The following is a 3,008-nucleotide window of genomic DNA, read 5'->3' as shown; positions in this document are numbered from 1 at the left end:
AATCCCATGAGGCATTGCAAGATTCTCACAGCCACAGACATGACTCCCGGAGAGAGATGCATCATGGGATTTGTAGTTTCACCACAGCTGGAGGGCCGGAGGTTTGCTACCCCTGCTGTAGAATGGACGGTGTGACTTCATTGGCTCTTTCTGGGTTAATAAATCACAATGTATTGAAACAAGAGATAGTCAGAAGGTCAATAATAGCAACCTTTTTTATTATTTATTTATTATTATTATTTTTTCTATCATACAGGATTTATGTAGCACCAACAGTTTGCACAGCACTTTACAACATATGGAGAGACAGTACAATTACAATGCAATGCCATACAAAAGGATTAGAAGGACCCTGCTCATGAGAGCTTACAATCTACAAGGAGGGGAAGCCTTCTTATTTCTTATTGTATAGAAGACTCCACAGCCGCCGTTCTCATATCTACCTATGTATCCAATGCAATCAGCATGCTAGCTAAAGAATGCTGAGATAACATCATTTGTGGTATAAGCCACCTTATCTTCGATGGGCCCTTATAGGTCTGTGCTAACCCACAGACCCGTAATGAGATAAGAAGGATGGTAGGCACACTCAATACAACAATAGGAACAACAGTGTGCATAAAGAATAGTCATGACTTCCTGAACCTTAAATTTGATGACAAACTACGCAGTGAAACAAGAATTTTGTATCATTAACACATTTTATTTACTCATTCACACGTATTTAGCATTGGCACTTATTCTGCAGAGATTTACAGAGAACATTGGACCGTTCCCACCCATCACCACCATCACATTGTAGTGGTTCTAATTTTAAGTAAAAGAATTTAATGGGAAATCCAGTGAAATGTATAAACATCCTCTGAAGCAGTTACAATGACTTTTAGTCCCTAGACACAAACAAGCAGTTAACCTTGGCGGTGCAGTGGTAGCCCGACTGCAAGGATTAATAAAATGTTGACCGGAGTTCTTCTTTTAGGTGAACCTGTGATGTGTATATGTCAGAAAAAAGTTAACTGTCAGCCCCTCAGGTTTCTAATACTTACCTTCCCATGTTTACCTGACCACCCATTCACCCAGGGGAGTGAGGAGACAAAGCCCTGTGTATGTACCAAATCAGGAAGTCACATGCTTCCCATACTAGTAAGTACCAGATACTTCTCTTGGCTCCAGATGAGAACAGATTGGCAGGGAGCAAAGAGAAGATGAGTGTAGGCAGCAGTGTGCTAACAAGGAGCACACTGATAGGAGGAGGAGAGAGAGCGTGGAAGAGAGATGATCAGTCTGCTGCCTCTTCTTCACTGACCAGTCACAGTTGGGGGGAGGGACAAGACCTGTAATTGTTACTTAACTGCAGGAGAGGAAAATCAAGTCTCCCCGCCCTTCCAGACAGAGATGTGCTGTGTGACAGAGATGTGTAAATTTCATTAGTGGGTGGGCAGAAATATAAATCCTTTGGCAAGTAAAACAGCTCCCAGCTTTTACATGAATGGCTGCATTGTGCAATCTTTGGTACAAGTGGCGTAACAATAGCCATAGCAGCCCATGCGGCTGCTATGGGGACTAGGGGAGGAAGGGGGCCCCAATAGGGATTGCAGAAGTTGCAGCTGACACTGACATTATTAAATCAAGAAGAGTTGACATCAGATGTACAGGGGGTGACTATACAGGCAGCTCTTCTTCTACCTGACTTTATTATCATTAACAGTAGGGAGGTTGCTGGGGGACCCCATCAGAATTTTTACATGGTGCCCCATGATTTGTGGTTACGCACCGTTAACAATAAGAATGGGAAAAGGTTAACCCCTTCAGTCCAAATGCCCCCCAACTTCCCAACAAAACCCCATAGATTAACCCATTGCTTGGATCAGTAGAGTGCCATCTAATGGCCACCTTTACACGCTGCTTTACACATTAATGTACTTGCACCTCTCTCTCAGTATTCATTATGAGGCAACATTTTATTGCCCAATGACTGAATAGCGAGACAATGAACCTTCCTGCCGCTGCCCAATGCTGCCGCATTAAACAAACAGTTTTATTGGATTTTACTATCTGATCTTTCTTTTCCTACCCTGAATGGCTGCTTGTAAAAGCCAGGAGTGGTGTCCCTGCCACCAATACGATTTCCCAATAAAATTGCTGGCGGTAAATTATTAATCTGACCACGGATGACATTGAGGGGCTTGCACATGGAACACGGCATGCACCGCTAACAGATTAGAAAGGGTTGGGGTCATGTATACCGCTGTGTGTGTTTGTCTCAGTGTGCATTCAGGTGCATTTAGTTTGCATCTGAGATCAGTTTGAGACTGTTTAGGGCAGGGGTAGGCAACCTCGGCACTCCAGCTGTGGTGAAACTCAAAGTCCCAGGAGGCATTGTAAGACTCAGAGTTACGACCTCCGGAAGCAGAGACATGATAGGATTTGTAGTATCGCCACAGCTGGAGTGGCGCGGTTGCCTACCCCTGGTTTAGGGAGTCCAGGTTCTGACATCAGTCAAGTAAAGACACAATAGAGCCAGGAAGCAGACCACTTACAGCAGGGATGGCCAAACTGCGGCCCTCCAGCTGTGGTGGAACTACGAATCCCATGAGGCTTTGCAAGATTCTCACCGCCACAGACATGACTCCCGAAGAGAGATGCTTCATGGGATTTGTAGTTTTACCACAGCTGGAGGGCCGGAGTTTGGCCATCCCTGACTTACAGGAATGTCTATGAAAAGGGTCACACCAGATAAGCTTTTATTGAATGCAGGAGTGGTGGGTCAGCTAATCAGAAGACCATCAAACCTCCCCTTGTGATTGTATGGATTTGATAACTTTCTATATATCAAGATAAAGTCTTAACATCATTGGTTAATAGCAACTAGTTACATCATATCTATCCAATCATTAAGTCACATTACATAGTAGTCATCAGTTTTCAGTGATAAGACTGGCACGGTGTTGGTCCATCTGGCGGCTCCTCAAGTTCGGGGGGGGGGGGGGGGGGGATATACAGTGTCT

General features: G+C 44.4%; 1 long non-coding RNA gene across 1 annotated transcript in view; it reads left to right on the top strand.

Annotated features, from left to right (window-relative positions):
• Nucleotides 1-2,334, top strand: part of LOC108785971 — a 12,206-nt gene extending 9,872 nt beyond the window's left edge. The window contains exons 2-3 of the long non-coding RNA XR_001941164.1: nt 1,145-1,147; nt 2,268-2,334. This is a non-coding gene — a long non-coding RNA (uncharacterized LOC108785971). The remainder of the gene's footprint in view (nt 1-1,144; nt 1,148-2,267) is intronic.
• The last annotated feature ends 674 nt before the right edge of the window (nt 2,335-3,008 follow it).

The sequence above is a fragment of the Nanorana parkeri genome, unplaced genomic scaffold, assembly GCF_000935625.1.
Source record: "Nanorana parkeri isolate BGI_ZX_2015 unplaced genomic scaffold, ASM93562v1 scaffold10, whole genome shotgun sequence".
In the NCBI taxonomy this organism is placed as follows: domain Eukaryota; kingdom Metazoa; phylum Chordata; class Amphibia; order Anura; family Dicroglossidae; genus Nanorana; species Nanorana parkeri.
Note: the sequence above shows the minus strand (reverse complement) of the source record. Positions and strands in the feature narration are given on the sequence as shown.